The 24829-nt window shown below is 40.1% G+C and overlaps 1 protein-coding gene across 3 annotated transcripts in view; it reads left to right on the top strand.

Annotated features, from left to right (window-relative positions):
- The window catches only part of LOC122179033 (cytochrome P450 7B1), a 121351-nt gene that overhangs the window by 68078 nt on the left and 28444 nt on the right, over positions 1 to 24829 (top strand). The gene's annotated exons all lie outside the window — the stretch shown is intronic.

The raw sequence follows: 24829 nt of genomic DNA, 5'->3' as shown, positions 1-24829 counted from the left end.
GGGCTGCTCTTTTGCCTGTACCTCCCACCCCTGTTCATTGCACTTTCAAATTTGCCTATCTTTCCGGATGTGAGTTACTGATGTAATGACTGATGTTACTGATGTAATGCATCCCAGCACAGCTGAGGTTCATGAAGGTAGGTGGGTGTCCCTCTGAAGGTAGGGCTGGAGCCTGCTGGGGTGGAAACTGCTGTGGGGGACCAGGATGGAGAAGGCTGGACTCAGCTGAAGTTGCCCTCCAGGTGCTCATCCTCCTTTCCTCTCCTGCCTCCAGCAAGGGGCTGCTCCCAACACAGCACCCATAGCCCTCGCCCAGCAACCCCCAGTGGCACCATTTTGCCTGCCAGGATGCAGCCAGCTGGAGCACGCACACATTCTGCGTTCAGTCAGCTGGAGGCCCATTTGGAGGCTCCTTGAGCGCAGATGAGTGAGGTCTGTGTCTCGGTTCTATTTTCTGGGAGGGTGCCAGCAGCGCAACAGTTTGTCATCCACATGACACCCACTGCTGGTATCGTGTAGGCTCCAATGCACATTTTACTTCACTTTTCCCCGATACTAAAATACAGTCAACGGTACTTGGATAAAGCAGCATTCTCTGTTCTCTCTTTTTCATGTTGTGGGGGGGAGGGGAGGCTGAGGATGCCTGCAAATCACTATGGTTCTCCCTCATAAAGATTTCCAAAATAAAATCAAAATATACAAGGACTTTATTTTAAAGTGTGTATTAATGGAGAAGCATGCAGATTTTTTTGCCGCACTGGTGGTCTGGCTGTGAAGGTTATGCAATAAAACAGAATTTTAAGCAGCACTTAAAATAGGAACACACATTGTCTACAAGCTTGTTTTTTTTTTTAACTCAGTAGGACCCTTCTTTTGTTCATTTATAAGTTAACCTTGTTTGATAATATACCAGGAAGGGACATAGAAGCCTTTATTCTTCCAGAGGGTTGAATTCTTTTGTGAGATATGATAGACAAAGCTGGCATTCCTTTTACAAGATATGTAAAGCCTGTCTCCAGACATTGTGACATTGCTACAGACAGAGTTTGTCATCCATAAATTTACAGCTTATTTCAGTCTATTCATAAATTGACTAAATTTTTTTTGAAAGAAAAAAATATATAGGTGTATAAAATACCCGGTTACAGGTTGTGTTCTATTTAGCCCTTGATTGAAACGTATTGCTCCTCAGTATCTTTTAGCTATGAAAATTATAATATGGAACAGAGATTAGAATGAAATTATCATGGCTAGAAGGCATTTACTCAGTGGTGGCAGCCACATAAACCTGAGCCCTGAGAATGATGATAATACATTAGGTTCTGCATGCCCGATATTATTGCCGTACATTATGTATGTTTCATTTATACTATTTCGCACACACCAGCAACGCTGACAGATAGGTAATTACTCTCTGCGCCAATGAACACTTATCAGCACTGCCGCTGTTTATTGCTGGAATGAAGTGCGCTTGTCAGTCAAGGTCACTTGTTTGTGTGTCCTTTTTAATAGTTCTTTCACAGTTGTTGAACTTTGCGTGCAGTTCTTACAGCGGGCTTTCTGGGGCTTACTTTACTGCATAATGTGCTGCTTGTGTTATCAAAGTCATTTGTATTTATCACTTTAATTGATAAACAACCAAGTTGCAGGGAGCAGAACTGCAGATATGAAAAAGCATATTTTGCTAGTCACCTGATCCCAGCGGGTGTTTGGTCATGGGTGACCTCGGGAAGCGGCGTTGAGCAGAGCCGCTTGGACTGTGGAGTGCCACCAGCAGAAGCTGGTGAAATTTCCCGTTGTAAAGATAAACGTTAATTTAACGGCGATGGACACCAGTGCAATTTACAGAGTGCGCAGAGCTGCCGCTTGTGCTTTCTGGCAGAATATTTGCTGTTCCTGAGCCGGGTTCTTACTGCTTGTTCCCTTTGATTTGAAGGCAAACAAGGTAGGAGAATTCACCTTGTTTGTCTTCAAATCAGTGTTTTGTTTTCTGCAAGAAACCTCACAGAAATTCTATAGAATTGCATAAAATGTTTCCCCTATGTATGTGGCTCTACACATTTTTCTGTTCTTCACATTAATAGTGTCAAAAATACACATGCAAGCCCATAATTTCACTGATTAAGAAAAAACAATTCTCAAGCTTTTTATTTTCTTTCTTTCCTTCTTTATTTTGTTCTTTCATTCTCTTTACTTCTTATTTTCCTTTCTTTCTTTTTTCTTTTTCTTTTCTTTAATTTTCCTTCCTTCCTTCCTTCCTTCCTTCCTTCCTTCCTTCCTTCCTTCCTTCCTTCCTCCCTTCCTCCCTTCCTCCCTTCCTCCCTTCCTCCCTTCCTCCCTTCCTCCCTTCCTCCCTTCCTCCCTTCCTCCTTTCCTTCCTTCCTTCCTTCCTTCCTCCCTCCCTCCCTCCCTCCCTCCCTCTCTCCCTCTCTCCCTCTCTCCCTCTCTCCCTTCCCTTCCTTCCCTTCCTTCCCTTCCCCTCCTCCCTCCCTCCCTCCCTCCCTTTCCTTCATTAGGAAGCTTTGTTAGGGAAAAAAAAATAACACAGAATAACCTCTAGGATATAATAATTTATCCAGTCAAGATAACTGTAGCTATTTCCTTAAGCCTATAATCAGCCTGAGTTTGTGTGTTGTGAGATTTATACCGCAGTTACTTATTACCAAAGAAACAGTTAGAAAGGATTTATGTATTGCATGCAGTGTTTGTGTCCAGAATTCTTGTGCATATTTGGAACTTTAGTACTCTGATATCTCCTTGGTCCTGCTAGTAGAGGGCACTATTTTGAAGTGGAGACTGAACATTCAATTAAATGCAAATTTTATTCAGACACTAAAGCAGAATCACATTCATTCATTAAACTCAAATGATGCTTTTATTTAGAAAAATATATCAGCACATGGTAGCACCACATGCTGCTTATAAATAACTGTGGTGATCTGGTTGTGCAAAAGTATATAATTTCATTATTAAAGGATTTAAACTCCTTACAAGGTGTATGGTGTCCATGAATGTCTCACTTAATTTGATTACATCCATAGAAAAAGAATTTCACTTACATGGGAGGCCGTGGGTCTCCCGTCTTACCATGCAGTTCTAATGCATTATGATCCCAATCTCACACTTGAAGGTGCTGACTTTGCTGGATGCATTTAATATTTCTGATGCATAAATGCAGATTTGAGCAATTTGGTTTGTTTGTGAACCTAGCCTGCCAAGCTTCCACGTTTTCATGCCACTTCCTTTTCTTAGTTCTTAGTTACCAGAGTGTTACAAAGAAAGGGTTTTGATCTCATGTAGATAGCATAGCATTAATTACCCTGACACTAATTAAACTGCATCAAACAAATACCACCGTGTTCCTCAGGGGGACAACAGAAGGCAGTTTAAAATAATTACTGGAGCTTCATGCATGTGTGAAGTTTTCATTACTCTTAGGACACGAGCAAAAGAGATTTGATATCATTAACCCCCCCTCCTTTAGTGTATGCAAAAAATGACTAAAATTTCCTTGGAGCATATTGATGTCTAAATAGTAGTGATTTCAGTTCTTGCACATAGTAACTTTTCTTTAAGAATTGTAAGCCTGTGAAGCAGGAACAGGTGTTCCAGTCCACATTCTGGTATGATTATGTATTAGCTTATGTTTGTCAGACCATTTCATTAACCACCCACTGCTATCACATATACATATACTTTGTTCTTTCTGAACCATGAAATGAAATGCATATATCTTCACTAATGCTTGCTATCAATGTAAATGAGAAAAGGAGGCTTATTACCAATCACTGCTGCTGTGAAGCACACACCTCTGTACAGTTACAGGTAATAAACATCTTTTTATAAGTAGGAAGCAAGATATATTGAGTTCTGCCTGAAATAAGGAGCAGGCATGCCTTCCACTGCACTCCAGCATTAATGGATTGCAATTCCCAACCATGTCTGCTCATTCAACAGGACATCCTAAGGCATGTTTCTAATCTCCAGACCAGAAGGTGTTATTCTTTTTCAGGCTCATTCCTGTCTTGCAAGTGTTTTGAAGCTAACAAAACTTTTTTGGCTACAGTTAACAGGCAGGCAGCTTTTCTGAGGAAAATCAGAGCATATTTGCACCATTGAGCAAGGACTAGTTTCTGGATCAGCGGTCACTGCTGCCAGTGTCTTGCAGCCTGCAGCAGCAGCAGCAGCAACTTTATAGGTCCTTTTCAAAAAGTGGGTGGAAGAGTGGCAGGAATCAAATACAAGCAAGCAAAGATGACACAGGAGACAGTAAATGCGGAAAATCTGGAGTTCCAAACTCAATATGATTGCCATATTTTGCTAATGCTTACTCAACTGTGCATGGAGCACTGCTTTCCCTTCTCCAAGCTTGTGTGCATTTCATATTTCCCAGTGGCATCCAAGCCACCTAAATCATTGCACGTGGCCGTGTAGCTTGTTTATTTCTAGAGATCTATGCAGCGTCAGTAAACTTCTTTGAATTCAGTACTGAAGGCAATTGCCTGCAGTGTTTTAGACAGCCAGCATTTCTAGATCTGTGCTAGTCATAGCTTTTGGAGTATGATCCTTGCTTGAAATTTGATTATATATAATTTGAATGAGTACAGTCATGAATCATAACCCACTTATTTTTTGTCTCCCTTGAAAGAACTATTTAAAAGATTTATCTGTGATGGAAGGTCCAGGGATATTGATGGTGATTCTTTTTCTTTTTTTAAATTAAAGTAATGCCTTGATATTACTAAATCTGCTGCCTGGAATATACCATTGAATTAGTGTTGTACAACTGACAGACTAAGCAGAGATGATCAAAACCGATTGGAGAGGAAATGCAAAATTAATCCAGTTGTAGGATTCTGCAAACCCAACAAACATGCAGAAAGGAGTACTTTTATTTCTTTGGAGCCAGATGGTTTGTCCTATTTTAAGCTGATAGAATCTTCGTGCATTTCTTTTGTATGTCATTGGTTTTAACTGCCAGACAGTATCTACTGTTAGAACTTTCCTTATTCCTGGATTATTTAAAGAGTATTTTTGGCACATTTGAATGATCATACTGTACACCAAGTTAATTTTTCCTTACACTTAGCTCATACGCAAAAAAAGTGTTTATATAATGAAAAAAACCCTCTAAAATGAACAGTTCTTTTTTTCCTTCTTTTGACATGATGTTGACAGAAGTCGCTTTGATGTAGTTTAGAGTCATGAATTTTCTATCTGTTCTGTTTTTCCTGGGGCTCCATCTATTCAGACATCCTGATCTGTCATTTTGCAACACTTTGTGAAGTGCTTGACAGATAGCGGTTTTGACAAGTGCTGGACATCAGCAGCAATTCAGAATAAGCAGTGTATATTTCTCCAGGTAAAGTGACAAAACGTCTAAAAGCGTAAGAAGAATTGTACAGTCTTCAATCACATTTAATGTTACAAAGCAAGACTTTTTCTGCTTTCTTCATTTGTTCTGTTAATGTGTAGAGGTTCATACCTGAGTATCTGCTGGAATTTTTGGTTTGAGAACAATTTGTTTGTTGTTATATTTCCTAATACACGTTGTGATAAAAAACAAAAGGACTTCCTGAGTCTGAGATCCAGAAAAGTGCAGCTTAGCTGATGTTTCATGCAATAATAATTCCCACAGTCTTCTACTGTTTGACATAAACAATATGCATATGATCAATTACCCTTTTTTTTAATGACAGAAATTCTATAAAAAGAACATGATTTAGGAAAGTAACCATCATTGATTATCGTTCTTTCTCCTGTTCCACTTCTCAGTTCCTTTCCTAATGGTGGTTCATGTTATATCACCAATAGGTACCCATAGATTCCATATTTACATTCGGTAGAATATTGAAAATGTAAAACATTTCATATAATTATTTTGCATCTGTATTCACTCAAGAAACAGCTGTTGAAAGTTGAGGGGGATGCAAAATGGCACAGCCTGAAGATGTTCTTGTTCATTCAGCTAACTCCTTTTTGATGTGATACCTACTGGCAGGGTTGTGTGGTGAATTCAACTTCTTTGACAGCCATCAGCCTGGCTGACCAGTAGTTTTAGTTTTTTTAGTTAGAGGAAAGATGAGAAAAAATATTTCCATAATTTAGATTTTTTTTTCAGCTGCTGGATTGAAAGCCCCTGCCAACAGCTATCTAAATCAACACCATGCCAACATGTTCTGTAGTCCGAAGGTCACTCAAACATCTGGCCCCACAGTCTTGTTCTTTAAGGTTTGTCACTGGGCAGCATCTGTTTATAGATTCTTTCTCAACCTCTCTTTGATCACTTTGACAGCAAAAAGAAGCTTCTATCACCCTTGATGTGTTAAGATAAAAATATCGGGGACATTGGACCATTGTAAAATTTGGTGATATTTAATGTCGCACTGGATCTGTACTTTTAGTTTCTCAGGTTTAAATATTTTTTCCTTGGCTGTGTTAGAGGGAATTATGTAGTACACTCTGCTGTTGAGATTAAAATATATATATATTGTCAGACTGATATGTTCAGTGGAAATGTGAAAATGACTACACTAAGCAGGTCTTGCCCGGCTGAGCTTGGTCAGCATTTAAAAAAAAGTTTGGAAAGTGAGCAGAGCCTGCATATTTAGCTCTTGTCTATTTTCAGTAGCGTTATCTAATGCTCTCTTGTATGTCTATCCTGTGTAGCCCTGCGAAGAGCTGCCTCATAAAGATTAACTGCTACTTCTGCATCTCTAGACATTTCTCTTAAAAGTAATCATGGAAGAAATGCAAGTAAGATCATTAATTCCCTGTCTTCCTTGAGTAACTGATGATTTGAAACTGCTGTTTCAAAATAATGAGGAATTTTTTGGTTTGTTCTAGACAAGAATAGGTAGGCAGTCTGTACTCTGATCTTTTGTTTCCAGAGACCATTTGGTAGTCTTTGACAGTGTTAGAGTGATTGTATATTTTTATGAAAATTCCTGAAGTCTAGGTTGTGTCACAGTAGTAAAGATCTCAGGAGACATGTCGTCTTAAACTGTAGTACAATTCTGCCCTCAGCAAGGGTCCACAACTTGTTTGAGTATAATCCAGAGACATACGCAGCCTGTAGTATAAGTACAAAAAATTATGTGTATGTGGAATTAATAAATTTTTGCTCATACACTTCCAGATTTTATGGGAAATGTTGCAGACAGTTCTAAAGTCCTTTGCTACTCCATAGAGTTGGTACAGCATGGTATCAGTCATTCAGGCGTCTTGATCTTCAGTGGAGAGATGTCTGCGTGAGAAGTTAATAAAATGTGCAGATGAAGTACTGCACATCTGCCATGGATGATCACCTCAATTCTTTAATTGTCGTTTTATAGGTATATGACCATCTAGAAATGAGCCATGAATCCATTTCACCCTGGCTGTCAATAGTCAATAGATAGCTGAAGCTTCTGTCTGTCTCTGGCTGAGAGTGAGAAAACAGCCACACATGAAAGCCAGGAGCGGTCAAATCTTAGTCAGGTGTTGTGTAGCCATATGAAACGGTGTGGGAATATGTATATCTAACAGCCCAAATAAAAGGGATAAGTCCGCACTGTTTTTTCAGGTGCCATCATCCTTGGTGTTGGGTACATGGGATCTTCCCAACTACTGGTAGCACAATGGGAAATGGATACTGTGGCCTTGAGATGGAGCATGTTTGACGAAATGGAACTTGAGCTGGAAACTGTCTTTCCCAGAGCAAAGCTGGGAAGTCTTAGCATTGGAGAAGAGCATTTTGTACCTGATACAGAGGAATGAAGAAAGCAGAAGGACAAGGCAGCTTCCTTCCCTGGTCCCCACCAAAAGAGCCCAGCTATAGTGTGGTCAGAATGAAGAAGGAGGAGCAGAGTCTTCACTGAACTATTTCCAGTAGCTTTGAGAGGCCTGTAAATCTGAAATATACAGAGGGTAGGCGCTTCCATAGTAACTGTGAAAGAGATGTAGGCTTTGAATTTAAATTCCAGTTAGCACATTTAATAGCATACGAACCTGTTTGTGATAGTTAACTGGAGAGTAATTCTGCCCAGAGTTGTTTTTTTTTTATTAGAACAACATGTTATGAAAATGGATTGAATTTACCCTATAACATCACTAATACTCTGCATCTCTGTTTTCCCATTTCCTCCTTGATGTTATAATGTTTTCTTTGCAGTTTCTCTTTCTGAATGATCTTTTCAAGTCCTCTTGGAAATACAGTCTTGTACTTTTTTTCTGCACCTTGCTGCTTTAAATGAACATCACTTAACCCCCTGTCTTTTGTCCTCTTTTCCTTTGTAACAATATTTTTTCTGTTCTTCTACCTAAGAAAACCTCAATACATCATAAGGGCAAAATTTGCGAGAATAAGCCATATCCCCCTCCCTATTCATTTACTTGGGAAGCGTCTCAGATGAAGGAGATTGCATAAGGAAAGAAAATTGCTGGGCAGAGGTTTGTCCGTATTTTTGTAGAACAACTGCAGTTGATATCACCTGTAAGAATTAGAAGGTTTCATCCTGTTGCTAGCATCAGAAAGATACTGCTCTTTGAGAAAAACAAAGCAGTTTGCACATCAGAAAGTCTGCTGTACCCTCTCAGGTGAGTTGTGGAAATCTTTCTTTGAGGTGATGCAGGTCTGAGTAGCATGAATGCCGAGTGCTGGAGTTAATTGTAATTAATGTTAGCTAGATCTAATGGTCTTTACTTATATAAGCCACAAGTTGCTTGATTTTAAGCTTTAGATAAACAAGTAAATGTGTACGCAGAAATTGACATGAAACTTGATGAAGTCAAGAGATGGTCAGCAAAACTTCTGCCTTGGACTTCTAGAGGACAGACTTTGAACTATTTAGGACACTGGTATGGAGAATCCCTTGGGAGCCTGTCCTGATGAAGGGTAAAGGGCTCTAGGAAAGAAGGAAATCTTGAAGGTGTAGGAGCAGTAGGAGCAGGGTGTCCCCTTGTGCTATAAGATGAGCCAGAGGGGAAGTCTGATGTGGATGAGCAGGAAACTTCTGCTGAGACTCATGAGAAAAAGAGAATCTACCTCCCTGTGGAAGGAGGAAGGTAGACTCTTGTGCAATTCACAGAGAGTATAAAGAAGTTGTTAGGATACACAGGGAGAAAATGAGAAAGGCAGGAGCCAGTCTTGAACTCAACTTGGCTACTGTAGTAAAAGACAACAAAATTATTTTTAAAAATATAGTAACAGTAAGAGAAGAGTCAAAGATAATCTCCATCCTTTATTGGATGTGGTGGGGAATGTGGCCACTAAGGATATGGAGAATACTGAGATTCTCAATGCCTTCTTTACATCTGCCTTTAATAGTCAGACCAGTTATCCATGGGGTACTCTATCCCCTGACCTGGAAGTTTGGAATGGGGAGCAGAATAAACCCTGCATGATTCAGGCATAGTTAGAGACCTTCTGCTCTGTCTAGTCTGTCACAAGTCCATAAACGAGATGGGATCTACCTGAGGGTGCTGAGGGAGCTGGCAGAAGTGATTGCCAAGTCACTTTCTACCATCTGTCAGTGTTCCTAGTCAACCAGAGACGTTCCACATGACTGGAGGTTTGCCAGTGTGACTCCCATTTACAAGAAGGGATATAAGGAAGATCCAAGGAACTACAGACCTGTCATTCTGACCTCACTGCTAGTGAAGGTTATGGAACAGATTATCTTGAGTGAGATCACATGGCATGAGCAGGGCAACTGGGGGATCAGGCCCATCTGGCGTGGGTTTATGAAAGGCTGGTCCTGCTTGACCAACCTCATCTTTCTGTGACTGGGTGACCCACCTAGTGAATAAGGAAGAGGCTGTTGACGTTTTCTACCTAGACTTCAGCAAAGCCTTTGACACTGTCTCCCACAGTATTCTCCTGGGGAAGCCAACAGCCCATAGCTTGGACAGGTACACTCTTTGCTGGGTAAAGAATTGGCTGGATGGCTGGCCCCAGAGGGGAATGGTGAATGGAGTTAAAACTAACTGGTGTCCAGTCATGAGTGCTGTTCCCCAGGGATTGATACTGGGGCCCATCCTATTTAATATCTGAATGAGGAGATTGAGTGCACCCTCAGTAAGTATGTGGATGACACCAAGTTGGAAGGAAGTGTCAATCACCTTAGTGTAGGAAGGCCCTACAGAGTGATCCGGACAGGCTGCATTGCTAGGCTGAGACCAGTGGGATAAAATTCAACAAGACCAAGTGCCAGATCCTGCACTTTGGTTACAACAATTCCATGCAGTGCTACAGGCTTGGGGCAGAATGGCTGGAAGACTGCGCAGAGGACCTGGGGGTGCTGGTCAGTGCTTGGCTGAACATGAGCCAGCAGTGTGCCCAGGTGACCAACAAGACTAATGGCATCTTGGCTTGATTATAAACGGTGCAGCCAGCACTGGAGCAGGAGGAGGAAGGTGATCATCCCTCTCAATTCAGGTCTGATGAGGCCGCATCTTGAGTGTATGTTCAGTTTTGATCCTTTTATTACAAGAAAGACATTGAGGCCTTGGAGTATGTCCAAAGAAGGGCAGCAAAGCTGGTGAGGTTCTGTAGCACAAGTTTTATGAGGAATGGCTGAGAGAACTGGGATTTTTCAGTCTGCAGAAGAGAAGGCTCAGGGAAGACCTTACTGCTCCCTACAATTGCCTGAATGGAGGTTGTGGCAAGCTAGGATTTGGATTCTTCTCACAGCTAACTAACAATAGGACTAGAGCAAATGGCCTCGAATTGTGCCAGGGGAGGTACAGGTGGTTGGATATTAGGAAGAACTGACCAGGAGTTCACCATCCCTGAAAGTGTTAGAAAAATATGTAAATGTGGTTCTAAAGAACATGGTTTAGTGGGCAACATTGTTGGTAGGTGATCAACAGGACTAATTGATCTTACACATCTTTTCCAACCTTTATGATTCTATGAAAGAAAATAACGAGGTAAGTCTTATTCCAGGAAGTGTAGCTTAAATGTGGCTAAAACTTCCTTTAAAACTTAAATGGATGAAATAAAAAAACTAGGTAGCAATGATTTTACGTAAGAAGTAACTTTGTGAGCAGTACAGTGAGCAAACACAAAGCAGGACAACTTTCAGCACTATGGCTGTGAGATGGGACTTCTTTTTCACTAAAAATCATTTATTGTCTTCTGCTTTTTTTATCTACTATTTTTCTTTCACAAGGAACTTTTGTTTTTATGTTTGTCATTTTGTAGTCATAGAATCCTTAGAGTTGGAAGGGACCCATATAGATCCAACTCCCCTGCCATGATCAGGTACATGTACAGCTCGATCAGATTGCTCAGAGCTCAATCCAGCCAGATCTTGAATGTCTCCAAGAATGGGGCATCCACCACCTCTCTGGGCAACCCATTCCAGCACCTCACCACCTTTATTTTAAATAACTTCTTCCTTATATCCAATCTAAATTTCCCCTCTTGGTTTGAAAGCATTTCCTCTTGGTCCTGTCACAATAGACCTTGCTACGTTCAAAGATAAGATTCCAAGAGTGGTCAGATGAGTCTAACAGCTCACTGGTGTGGTTTCTTGTTGATTTCAGTGGCTGGAAGTGAGTATTACCATAGAGTAACATGGAAGAAGCAAAACACAGAGGTGCTTTCTTCTGCTTCCCCTAGTTTCTATGAAACTGCAACTCAGTGGTTTTCCAACATACAGACGTTATTTTTGTAATTTTAAACTTCCATCCACAGATTTCTCAAATTGTTTGATTAATGTGACAAACTTCTAGTTTCTACAGTACAGTTTCTATGGACACCCTCTCAGGCTTATTTAATGCCCTCTAGATCTTAGTGTAGAAAGGACAGCCCTTAAAAATCTACAGGATCTGGACCAGCTTGATTAAGATGTTGCCGTTTTGTTCCTTGGGATTCAGCATTTTTCATTTCTTTTGTTTTCCTCCTTCCTAGATCTCTGAATGACTTCTAGATCTATTCAATTCTTTTTCAGCTTGATGTTCTTCATGGTTTTGCTCTTGATCATGTTCTGTCTCTCTCACCATCCTTTCTTTCATTACTCTCCAGGAATTTATCTCAGACAGCTCTTCTCATCATGAGTCATTGGGAAGATGTCTGCTGTGCTTTTGCATCGAGGCGGGAGCTGCTAGCTGAGCACTGAATCAGAGAAATATAGAATCCTAAAATCATAAAACATCTTGAGTTTGAAGAGACCTTAAAGATCATCTAATACCAACCCCACTGCCATGGGCAGAACACACAGTGAAATGTTGGGGGCATATCACAGCCAAGCATACCTCTGTTCACTTAGTAAACCAAACTGGTCAGTGAGGATGGAAGTCATACCAGCACAGGATTGAACATATTGGGCAGCTAGGAAAAGGACGTTTTAGTGGGATTGTCAGCTCAAGTTTGGAATCATAATTAATCAAGAACGTGGGCCTTTAGTATGTCAGAGATCTCTTTAAAACAAGATGCTCACATTCCTACATGTTGTCTGGGTGGGAACAGTTCCTAGGAAGAAGTCCCTGACTCACTGGCTGCAAGGCAGACCCGATCTGATGAATGAAATTCATTTTCTGTGATGAAACTCTCAACAGATGATGTTAAAGGCTAAAGAGCCTTTCCAAGCAAACTGGAATATTTTATATAAACAAGTAACAGGACTGAATGCTGTGTAAAATGGCATAATACAGAGGCTGTAAATATTTTGCCACATTCCTTACGTAAACAACTGAGCTCATAACCATTTCTGTCACCCGTAATTAAAAATGAAATAATCCCAGCAATATGAGAAAGTACTATATGATTAATATCCATTTGCAGTTGTATGCTGCACTGAAAGATAATTAGTTGTAAAGACATTTTTAGAAACAATGCAACAATTTTCTCTCACCAAAAGCAAATGTTTAAAAAGTAGGAAAATTGATAATGCAATTAATTATGTGGGTATTGTAATAATCTAACCTTAGTAGAAAGTTGGTGCCTAGGGACAGTATTATCCACACATTAAATTGAAATTAACAATAACATTCTCTTCATCATGACAGTCTAGGAAATGACAGATGTAATATAGCTGCAGCTCTACAGAGTTGCTTAGGTTGAGATTTCAGAGTAATTCTTGAAGATGCGGATCTGTATTAATCCATAGATATTAATAGAAGATATGTCTCTATATATCATAAAAGGATATTTCAGCTAGAGATATGATAAGACTTACTCTAAACTGTATTTATAGGCTTTGCATTGTGACAGTGCTTCCAAATTCCCTAGGTGAATTTTCATCAGGATGATGGGTTAATGAAACTGTATCCAGCCCTTCTTAAAAAACATTTACTCCAGAAGTATTCATTGAACATAAATTTTCTTTAATTACAAACAATATCTTTTAGATTTAGCCTAATTTCCAAAACAAATAATAATGGAGGAAACAAAAATAAATACTTGATTTATAAAATGCAAATTTACAGGCAAATACATGAAAGATATGGTTGATAATAGAATGGAAATTAATACACAGAGATGCTGCAAGCTGTTGTGGTGAACTTTTTGTTGGAGAACTGTAAATTCTTAACCAGTTGGGTATATGGATATAATTTACGTACAGTATTTTGCTAATATTATAGATATCAGTGGAAGCTCAAGATTAAATTACTTGTCTGGTATTCAAATAGATTTCAACAGGTTGCTTACAATATAATAAGAAAATAAGCATTTAAAATCCTATCAGTTGTATTAGTGAAATGATAATACACCAGCAAGTGAAAATACAGCACAGTAAGGCAAATTGCTGGTGTTGTATTAGCTCTGCAAACGTGCATATAATAATGTGCATGATTTTATGTATAATGTGAATGTGTGCGCTTTTTTTGATGTTGTCCTGTTCTTTAGAAAGGACATATATCAACATGAGCTTTATTTGTAAAAATGAAGTAACAATGTATTTATTGCAAATCGTAGGAAAACATTTGCAAAAAACATGGCGGGGTAATAGGAAGTTTTTGTCTTTCATTTGTTGCTTGCTGATTTATTTGTATGTATATATATATATGGAGAGAGAGAGACATGTGTTTCTCAAAAATTAAGTAGTTATAACAAACCATGAAGTGTCTGCTGTATGATTCACGTTCCTGTGAAAAGTCGATATGCCATCCAGAGGAAGAATATGATGTTCTAAGCAGTACTGTGTAGTTGGGTTGCAGTGACAGAGGCTAAGAAGGTGAAGGCAGAATTAAAGAATTGGAAGCATTAAGGAATAGTTTCTCTGTAACAGCTTTACTGGAGTTTTGAGGGGTTGTAGGGGTTTTGTAGGGGTTTTGAGCTTGGTGTCTGATTGGCATGACCTTCCAACTGACATCCCAGTGGGGCAGCACTGGCACCTGCAGGGTTCTCCCTAAGGCAAATCTAGGCCTGTGGGCTTTACCCGGTCAGGAGAGGCTGTGATTCTCCTTACTGCAAAGCAGCAAAAGCCAAATTTTGTGGTTTTTTTTACACACGTATGAAAATCATTCCAGATGTATAGATGAGGTATATGACATGAAGCTTGGTCTTAATTTGTTTGTGTGGTTTGTGTATGGCCTGGTCCTGAGCTTGGGTCATGATGGTTTGAGCTATGCTTGTTGTTGCAGTGGAATGAATGTTTCACACATTGCTCGGTGTCAGTCAGTTCCATCATGAGTTCATCAGCTCTAGCAAACGGTTCAGAGGTATCTACATTACGCTTCTTCCTCCTTCCAAACACACTTAGAGCCCAAGTCATAGAGCAGAAACTCTTCAAGCTACCCAAACACCAAATTAAATTTAAAAAATAACCCATAACAACAAGCAACAATTTTTTAAAAATCCACTTTTGGATATTTAGGTCCATAATCTGTCAAAACTACATGCTTAATTGTACAGAGTAGTTTAAATTAAGCATTTGCTTATGTTCTGCAGGGTTTGGAGCCATACATTTAAGCTCAGTGCTTAAAGTTGTTGCTGGTATGTTAAGACTGCAATATTCTAATGTACGTGCCCTGAATTATATAATACTACTGAGCACCCTTTCCAATTTTCTTAATGCTGTGAGTCATTCAGCTTCTGGGCATTAGTTAAGTTGTTACATAGATGATTTCCCTCATAATTGTAGGCAGTTTTGCTGCCTTGTTTTTCTCTTTTTCTTTGGCAAACAGTATTGTTTCACTAGTGTTAATAGAGTTGCCTGTTGCTATTCCAAGTGTAGCCAGCTGTGAAGTTGCACTTATAATTGTTATTGCCATGCACTTGGTTATGAAATGCACCTATTGATGACTTCACCAAAATGCAGTCACTGGGCTCAATCCTGGCTAACACTCTTACTTCTTCCTACTGCTCTACCTTTCCATTCGTTTTAAAGGCAGGTCAGGTTGCTTTTTTTTAATGTTTTTGTGTAATTCCCCTTGGACATCATTGCTTTTCCCTTCTGAGTACTCCAGGCAGTATTTTCCACCGTTGTCTCAGTTCAGGTTTCTGGTTGGAAGCTGTCATTGCACCTTCTGGTCTCTGATTTCCTTTTTGATGCTGTAGTTGAACATTGAGGTGTACAAGAATGAAGGTCAGAGGTGCAACACTTCTGATTTACCATGGAGCAGCTTCCCAGAATAATACCCATATTTAAGCACTAAAACATTTGACCCGTAACCCGCCTTGGTTGCTGCAATTGACATAATAGCTCCATTTTAATTTTTTTTTTTCCCCTGTTTTGGATCTGATTAGTATTGCAATGGACTTGTTGTGGAGTTAATAGCTATCGTGACAATTTTTATTTCCTAAATGAAACAATGCCCCCTGGTGCTCTAGGATTTGAGAGGTCTGGTTTTATGGTCAAAACAGAAATAAAACCAAATAAAATCTTTTCAGACATATATTTCTTGTGCCTGAATCTGCCAGCTACCACTCATATGCTGTCAATGTCATTCATAGGGGTTGGTGAAGAACTCTGACAGCACTGAGCAACAAAGTCAAAAGGAGAGTAGCATGGAATTGAAGCACACTTGAAACAAGATGCACATTGGTTAGGCAGAGTAAAAGCAAATTACAGAAGAGAAAATAAAATGAAAGGGTCAAGACAAGAAACAGTCTAATCAAAGGAGCAGCTAGAGAAAAGAAAAATTAAAGCTGTCTGCTTAATGAGATGTAAAACCCAGATAGTGATAGAGAAGAAGCAATAACATTAAAAAAAATGGAAGTACTTTTTTTCTAAAAAGATTTTCCAAAAGATTTAATAAAGATATTATATAAAAAAAAAAAGGACAGAGAGGGTGTGGAAAAAAATACAGTCAGGAGCAATACATTAAAGTGATGAATCTAAAAATAAAGAGAAAACAGAAGGTATACAGTAAGTGCATGGGTACCACAGAAACTAGGGGAATAAATGTAGGTTGTTATTTTCTGTACACTAACAAAATAGATTATTAATGCAGTAAACCAGTCTCTCTGGAGTAAAAATGTAAGCTTCTAAGACTGAAATGAAGCAGTTTAGCCTATCACTACCAGCTGAATTTTTAAAAATTAAGGTGCTAAATTATAAAACTGTTCTTGATGGGCAGGGCATGCGAAAGGCAAAATCATCCCATTGCTTCAGCTGCAAGACTTGCAAGCAGGCTGTGGTCTCATTTCTTCTACAGTTGCAGATAAAGAAATAGCTTAGCTCAGAAGCAGGGATGTCTGCAAATGGCTCTAAGGTAGCTTTATGTTCCCACAGTCCGGGAGCAGTGAGTCAGTCGAGTCCCCCACAGTAACATAGAATAGCCTGAAGGCTACTCTAAATCATCCTGGCTGCCATGACCCCATCGCAGCAGTGCGGAGCTGCTGGGGCATGGTAGAGCCTTGGCTGCGCTTCCCTTCCCTTGGCCATGTCCTCCAGCACAGCCAGGGGAGCTGGCAGGGAGCAGGGGATCAGCAAGTGGAGAGCAGGGACAGCTTGGAAGCAGCCGCAGCGCCTTTCTGCTGGGAGGTGCTGCTCCTCCTGTGGGGCAGGCGAGTGTCCACTGCAGGCAGCTGGGGTACTGCAGGAAGCTGACCCCAGTGAAGCTGAGAGAGGCTCTGGAACTGTGCACAGGCCAGATTCTGTGGAGGTTTCTGTTACCGTGTTTTACAGATCTGCTTTTCATAGGCTTTTGTGGAGAGTTCTGTGGGATCCCTTTCGCTGGGAATCCCATCACAGTGCTGACTGTGATGTAGATCCTGCTCTGGTGCATGCTGGTGCGTGCTGCCACTGCCACAGGCTGCTTTGTTTGTGCACCAGTGTTAATCCGGCACTATTGCCTACATGGTATTATTTGGCCTAGCCATAGCAATGTGTAAATTGTATGAATGCTTCTATACTGAAGAGCCAAGTTCACAAGTTGTAACTTGTTTTCTAATTTATTTATTTATTTACCCGCTCCTAGAAACAAAACATGTATCTCAGATCAGGAGAAAAACATAAGACAGTACCAGGTATCAGTAGTAATTTATTTTTGTTTGGTAATTCAACGTGCAAATATTTACAGTTTGGGTTAGGACACCTCGATACTGTTTTCAGTTCCCCTGAGGTGACCCTACATCAGATAGAAGCTACAGTTAGGAGCACGATGTGCTTCCCAACTCTTCTGTAGGTTTCCCAATCTTATTACTTCCATGTCAGCAAAATGTTTGTGGCTTAGGAGAAGATGGTGCTCTTTTCCAAACCAAAGCTCATGCATTCCAAAACCTTCTCCCACGCTGCAGCAAGCAGCCCAGCCTTGTTAGCAGGCTGCTATCAGCATGGGATGCTATCAAACTGACTGGTAATGACAGGCATGCTGTTAGAGGAGACAGTGAGGCAGAGGGACAATTATTACTCCTCGTAAGAATTCCTTTACAACACTTCACTTTGAGTCAGCTAGGTACCCTGTGATGTGTTGGTTTTATAAGTAGTAACCCACCTGTCTTGTATCTCTCTATGGTTATGCAGATAAATACATATATTGATATCGTTTATCATTCCAGATGTATTTTAATAAAAATCTGAGGAGGTATATTCCCAACTGACTAACAGTCAGTGGAGGAGCAGACAGAGGATTTTTTTCCAATGTGAGGTCACAGACACTCAATCAGTTGCCGCCTCTAATTGCTAAGGGAGAAGGATATGCTCTTCTGACTAGCAAGTGGTAAAAGGATAATTTGGAAGTAGAGGTGCAGCTTGCAAGTTAGGGAACACGGATGCTGTAATCTGTAATAAAACAGGAAGTCTGTTGATACTGTACCTTATAAAATGTTGTCTTTTTTTTATAATTTAGAATACAAGTTTTTAAAGGAAAGACAGAAGATACATCTATAGCACTGGCTGACATAGTCAGAAGCAATTCAGGGTGTAAATTCACATAGCTCAGTGGGTGCCAGGAGAGCTGTGTGAGCCTGCAGCACTTTTAGCTCTGTCCTGAGGACAGCCAGCATCATCTGCAGGAATCCCTTGCGTGGAGGCAGTCGAGCTCCTTGGAAAGGGCTCTGTGCTCCCCTGCCAGCAGCTTCAACTGCGAGTTGTTCAGCACAGGCACTGGTACTGAGGATCTGGTGCTGTCAGATGAGACATGTAACCTCTGTCTGTTGCCTTCAGTCATAACTGAGGGGAAAACTGTTTAATGTTATCTTCAAGTCTGAAAACTGTTAACATCCCAAAATACTGAATATCTTCTGATTCTGTAGTTTGCCTGTTGCTGTCTTCTCTGCAGCCTTTTCAGGTAACACAGATTACGTCAATTAATGTGGACATGCGGGAGATTGTTCAGGTACCTTCTTGCATCCATCCAAACATGAAGACATTCCCACTATAGCGAGCATTTCATCATTTCATTCAGTATTGTCATAAAGCACCAATCAGTTCACCAGGCTGAGCAGACATTGCAGCTAGTTCTGCTTAACAGAGCAGAGGAACATTTATGGTAGCTTGGGGGAGGCAGTGAGAACTGCTTATTCTCTGTGTTCCCAGCTGACACATGGGTCAGTGTTGGACAGTACTTCCAGAAAATATCCTCTTGCACAGGAGAGCCCCCTTAGCAGGTATCTTTGATTTAACAGCAGGATGGAGCTGAAGTCGTGTCTTTGCATGCAAAAATTCCAGATTGCTTAATAGCTTAATTTTTTTTCCTTGAGGATTGATGAGTTAATCTGTCATTTATTTATTTGAGATAGTTTATGATCTTCAACTCACATATTTTGGTAAGGCATGTTATGTATCATTGTTGCTTTATGTTTCCTATTACTGAAAATTAATTTTTCACACAGTATCTTTATTTAATTAGATAGTACAATCACACATGCATTTTGCATGAATAGGAAGAATCTGTTTTAATTTAGCTATTACATATTTTGCTATCTTGGGTTTTTCAGTTAATATTCCCAAGTTTTTTTGTTTTAGCATAACAATAGTCATATTCATTGCTTCTTACGCTATAACAACAGCACTCAGATGTCAGTTCATAGATTGACATAATCAGCTTTGTCTCTTAATTAGAAAAGAGAATAAAGCTGTTTAGGAGTGTCTATGAATGACAGATGTACCATTAACAGAAGGCTACATTGGATGGGAATGGTGCAAATGCTTGGAATTGAAATGTTAAAATTGTCACTGATAACCTTTCATTTCTAATTTTCATTTTCTTAGGATTCTTATTGAAAAATAATAAAGTCAAAGGTACATGATACAGCATAGAAATTGAACAGTTGTTTGTAAAGCAGAATTCCAGTTCCTTCTGTAAAGACTCAAAATTATAACGAAAGAATCTTTAAGATTTTTCCTGTAGCTAGGGAAACCATTACTCGGGATTTGACCATGCCTTTGGATGCACTCATCGTCACCTGTATGATAGCACCGGTTTTTTTATGAGCAGCAAGACAGAGTGACAATTTTAATAGGAGATTCAGAGCACAGGCTGTACCTGACTGCAGCACAGCACATGAAATGAGGCAGTTATTCTGAAGAGTAAAAAACTGACTTCAGTAAGTCCACATTTGGAACTGTTTCTCCATCAGTTCACAATACTGTTCATATCCATCCTTTTGTGAAAGTTGTACTCACAAGACATAACAGCTTTCAGTTTAAGTAAATAAAAATTGGTGAATTTTAGTGAGTTTCAAATATTAGGACAATGAGAAGGACCATATGAGAGAAATTCCTTGAGTGTACACTAAAAAATTGCTCACACTCATGGTTTTCTGTACTTGATGAGTGGCCCCACAGCCAGTCTTGGGGGTAGTTCAGCAAGGAGAAGGGTGAATGGATGAGCAACCTGACTGAACTTACACCTTTGCATCCATTTTCATGTAAGGATAGATGAGGTGTCCAGAATTTTTCTTTGCCTGCATCCATTGGCTTTGCACTAGAATGTGTAACACTTATCTCCCCAGTAGATATGTTCTAAACTTGTGAGATTCATGAAGCTCTGCCATTTTAAAGCACGTTGTGTTCTGGGTATAGGCTGCCACATCAAATGTTTGGCATTCAGCAATTTAATAAGGTGGGGCTTCAAAACAGGTGTGATAGTGCTCACTTGAAATAGCTGTTTATAAAATATTGAATGTTTCTTAAACTGAACTACCAATTTTCAAATTCAGTCTTTTACTTGATGGGAAGAGTAAATTGCTGTTTCCTGCTGTGTATGCCAGGGAGCTTAGAGGCAGGAGGTGTATTAATCAGAAGCTGATTGAAGTCACAAAATTTGAATTAGAAAATAGGTTTCAGTTGGAAATTTTACACTGTTGAAGGGCGGTGGTAGTGACATTTTAAATCACTTCCATGTTAAGCGGTCTAAGAGAAACGGGATAGGAAGTCACAATCTGCAAAAGTGCCTTTTGGATGTGGTGTTTGGATTCTGCCTGTTGAAGTATATATGACTGAACAGGGCCATGCAAAGCTAGATCTATCAAATTTCAAATCTAAATTTGAATGAAATTGAGATCTATCCTATACTTTTTGAACTAGAGAAGGAAATGATGGAATTGAATGATACTTGTTTGGTTTTTTAATTAAATATATATACATATATATATGTATTTTCCAGTTAGTCTAGGACAGTAAATCTTGGACTCCTCAGAAAGATGATCCTGTTGTAACCCAAGTATTATTTCATGCAGTGAAACAATTTTTTTATTTTTTTTTTTGCCATTTTTATTCCTCTGTTAAGTTCCCAAGTTGACATTTCCTCAGTATAATTTTAAAATCTTGAGGGTCATATTTGTATTTTCTACTCTCTCTTTCACAGCAGAGGGATTTAAAACATGTTCAGACCCGCAGTGTTCCTGTTATTGTTCCATCTTACAATCTCCAATTAATATTTTAGCTTTCCGTGAATGCAGAATGAAAATGTATTTCCAATTTACCTAGAATTGGAGTTAGCTAGGTTACCTAAAACTGACACGGATACCGTACGCCAACAAGTACAAAGCCAAGAACTTCTTTGAGGTTTAACCCTTGTGCCCTTGAGCACAATAGAGTTTAGATAAATGCTTTAAAAGGGTGGGTGCAGACCAATTAAAGGAGTATATTTCCCAAGCATCAAACCATTGTTTTCAAGCAATACACCAAAGCTCTTAAATTAATACGTATTAAACCTGTTACAGGCTCAGCAGAATTTTAGGCTCAGGAGAGGGAAAAGCAGATGAGGGCACCCCATGGAGAGACCAGGGGGGCTGTCTGTGAGCAGCCCAGCCCATTTCCCAGCTTGCAGGGTGTCTGCAGGCAGTCCCACAAAACTCCACCAGGAACAGAGGGGCACCACCACCCCTTCACTGGTCCTGCTGGAGCGGGGAGCTCTGTGAGCACACCGAGGGGGCTGCAGCTGCCTCCGTTCTGGTATTTGCTAAATAAAACTGAGGAACAGCTGTTTGGTGGGAAATATATTGAAGGGTCTTTTTTATTTTTGTTTTTAATAATTCGAAATAAAAATATTTTAGGGTATTTGAGAATCTTCCCCACAATGAGAGATCTGGTTTCAGGTTAGTAATACCCATGACTGTTTAGTAAAAGGCTGCACTTTATATCCAGTCAGACCAAATGGTGGCTGATGTCGCTGTTACAGAGTGTGCAGCTCAAGTAATAGAAGAGTGCTTCTCATACATACAGCCTTGTGAAAGGGATCACTGCCCAGCCCAAGGAACATCATTTGCAAATCAAGTGTGCTGCCCCTAATTGTGAAAGCTTGTTAAGACATGGAGGGGATTTATCAGGCTATGATAAAAATCTATCTTGGGAAGGACCAAACTGGTCTTGTATGCTGGTGCGGAGCTAGAGTGGAATTTGGGGAAGGAAAAGTTGGAGGGGAAGGATTCAATGGAAATGAGGAACAAAATAGGCAATTTTTGGAAGAAGAGGAGAGATTTGAGGGAAGAACATAGAAGCACATCTATGGATAGAGAAGAAAAGGAGATGTTACAGCTGATGAGGAGCAGAAGAGGAACACAGATTGCAAGTTGCTTTCTTCTGAATTTCCTATATTCTGTGCTGAGAAAAATAAAAACTGAATTTGGAGAGTGCATGGAGGCAAAGATGACAGAAGAAAGATAGCTAGGATTTCAAATACAGCATCAATTTGGATGGAGAAACAGATATTAATCTAGGCTGGTGGCATAGGGAGGTAAAGCAGAAGAAAAGAAATTTGTAGTGGAGAGTTAAATTTCATGGCTGTTTATCCTAAAGTGCAATAGATTTGAGAAGGTAGAAGGGAAAGAGAAAAAACAAGGCTCTGGAATGTAAGCATGTGTAATTCTTTAACAGTAAAGAAAACATGACCTTCTGATAAAATGTTCATCTGAAAAGCATTAAGGTTTTTGAACCATTCAGTACTGCATTCAGCTGTTGTTTTCCTGCAGTGTATGCATTAGTGGCAAGATTTGTCTGCTTCTCTCAGTGGACCATCTCGACCGTGTTTGCAAATAGGTGGACTAGGGAGGGTATCTGGGAGATTTTTGTATTTGTTCAGCTCTTCAGACTATTCTTTGGAATCTTTCAATACACCTATGAGCAAAATGTGTATGTTCTGACAGTTAATTCTGTACTACGATTCACAGAATGTTAGACATCCAAAACTGCCAGGGAGAAGAGGGCAATTACTTTTAGGCCTCCCTATGCTACTAGGCACCCAGTTGGGGACCACATTGTCATAACTGTGGAAGCCATTAAATTGTTAGTGAAAATCTTCCTACCTGCTTTCCATCTTCTTTAAACATTAATTTTTCTTTTTCCCCCCCAATTCATACAGAGCTATACATATGCAGATTTCAAGCCAGAGAATGTGGCCCTCTTTTCCTACTTAATTACCCTGACAAATAAGGAGTGGGCCGCTGGTATTTGCAAATCATGTGCATGGTAGGCAGAGCAAGTGGAAAAAGAGCATTCTGCAGGATTCCTTTGGAGGCAACTCAGCTCAGAAGGATGACCATGATTGTAACATCAGAAGTTTATTACAATAAAACTAAATGTTTCTCTTACTGTTTAAAAAAAAAAGTTATCTATACTCAATTTTTCCTACAGTGAAAATACTCTCTGGGTGCATAACTTTGCATGTAAGTATAGAAATAAGTTTGCTTATATACACATCGTTTGTGTACAAAAACATACACAACACACACACATGCATTTTAATGAATCACAATTGCTTGTTGAAAATGGCAGATGCTCCCTGTATGGGGAATGGACAGAGGGAGTATTTCATTGACACTGGTCCATCTCCCAAGTGAAGATCAGTTATATGAGATAGGATGCAGGCGTAAGCTATAGGAAGGCTGTTCCTGTGTCAGGCAAAGAGGCAACAGATGGATGTAGGCAGATAGGAGGCCACAGTGGATGGACTCTGTGTGCGTTATGGATGTGCTCTGCAGTAGCTATGATGATGTGCAGGATTCAAGAAGAGATTTAACTGAAGATGAGCTGCAAGGGAAGCCAGATGGACAATAGTAGGACTAGGAGTGTATTGCAGGAGGCTCCCCAGACCTGAATAGCAGCTTGGTATGAGAAGCAAGGTAGCGGTTGGAGGGCAAAGGGCTCAACAGCATGGGCAAATCCACTGAGAAACCTGGGGAAGGATGGGCAGCGAGGCTGGGAGGGTACAGAGGGATCATGGGGAGGAGGAAAAAGGTGGTAAATTAGTAGACCAGGAAAACTGACCTGGACAAGTGTGTAGAATGGAAGGTGCGAATGGAGTGAAAAACCAAGTGTGGGAGCACTCATGAAAGAGTTTGGGAGTGGTAGAGGATTCATCAGCTGCCACCTAGGTGAGCTGCTCAAGAAGCTGGACATGAGCCAGCAGTGTGCGCTTGCAGCCCAGAAGGCCAACTGTATCGTGGGCTGCATTTAATAAGGGGTAGCCAGAAGGGAGAGGGGGGTGATTGTCCCCCTCTTGGGGAGAGGTTGTGGATGCCCCATCCCTGGAAGCATTCAAGGCCAGGCTGGATGTGGCTCTGGGAAGCCTGGTCTGGTGGTTGGCTACCCTGCATGTAGCAGGGAGGTTGAAACTAGATGATCACTGTGGTCCTTTTCAACCCAGGCCATTATATTATTCTTTGATATGATATGATTCTATGCATGCTTCTACTTCCAAAAAAACCTTCCGCACATTTTCTATCTACTGATAGTAGAGAACTTCAAGATATCCAGCTTAACCAAGATGCAAGACTTCTGGACAGCTCACTCACATGAAATGAAGCCTATTTTCAATACCTGTTTTGTTTAAATGCACATCCTTTGTTATCTAGCATTCATAATGTTTCAGGGGAAATTATAATTGATTTTTACCATTTTTTCTCTTCTGAAATTCCATACTTTGTACTCAAGGAAAAATACAGTTGATTGCACATAGAAGATGCAGTATCGTTATGCAATATTCTCCTCCTTTCCCTTGTTAACATGGTTTT

This window comes from Lagopus leucura, unplaced genomic scaffold, assembly GCF_019238085.1.
Source record: "Lagopus leucura isolate 7727_CA_CO unplaced genomic scaffold, USGS_WTPT01 Super-Scaffold_100002, whole genome shotgun sequence".
Classification (NCBI taxonomy): Eukaryota; Metazoa; Chordata; class Aves; order Galliformes; family Phasianidae; genus Lagopus; species Lagopus leucura.
The sequence above is the reverse complement of the archived record's forward strand: the minus strand, read 5'-3'. Positions and strand labels throughout refer to the sequence as shown.